We start from the raw sequence: 630 nt of genomic DNA, 5'->3' as shown, positions 1-630 counted from the left end.
ATGTTGCTGATTCTTGATGAATAGATTTGATAGAAGAGAAGCAGCAACAGGGATGGTTCATCACGCCATCGCCTGCTCCCCACCGGCTGTCCGCGCCTGCTTATTTTTTGTATTGGCAGCTACCCTTCATATGTGAAGGCCGTATCCCCTATCCGCAACCTGGGGACGCGCTGTTCCATCGTTGTAGGAGCCCACGACACAGCATAGTTACTCTGCTGCACGAAATTGTCTTAGCCACAGCCTGGGGGATGTTTCCAGAGTGAGACTTTCACTCTGCAGCAGAGTGTGCGCTGATATGAAACATCCTGGCAGATTAAAACTGTGTGCCCGACCGAGACTCGAACTCGGGACCTTTGCCTTTCACGGGCAAGTGCTCTACCAACTGAGCTACCGAAGCACGACTCACGGCCACTACTCACAGCTTTACTTCTGCAAGTATCTAGTCTCCTACCCAGGCTGTGGCTAAGCCATGTCTCTGCAATATCCTTTCTTTCAGGAGTGCTAGTACTGCAAGGTTCGCAGGAGAGCATCTGTAAAGGTTGGAAGGTAGGAGACTAGATACTGGAAGAAGTAAAGCTGTGAGTACCTGCCGTGAGTCGTGCTTGGGTAGCTCAGATGGTAGAGCACTTG

At 51.1% G+C, this 630-nt stretch overlaps 1 non-coding gene across 1 annotated transcript; it reads right to left on the bottom strand.

Moving 5' to 3' along the window:
- Nucleotides 1-323: 323 nt before the first annotated feature.
- On the bottom strand, nucleotides 324-398 carry Trnas-uga (transfer RNA serine (anticodon UGA)). The gene has a single exon. It is a non-coding gene; the product is annotated as a tRNA-Ser (tRNA).
- Between the last annotated feature and the right edge of the window lie 232 nt (nucleotides 399-630).

The sequence above is a fragment of the Schistocerca gregaria genome, chromosome 11 (assembly GCF_023897955.1).
Source record: "Schistocerca gregaria isolate iqSchGreg1 chromosome 11, iqSchGreg1.2, whole genome shotgun sequence".
NCBI classification, from domain to species: Eukaryota; Metazoa; Arthropoda; class Insecta; order Orthoptera; family Acrididae; genus Schistocerca; species Schistocerca gregaria.
The sequence above is the reverse complement of the archived record's forward strand: the minus strand, read 5'-3'. Positions and strand labels throughout refer to the sequence as shown.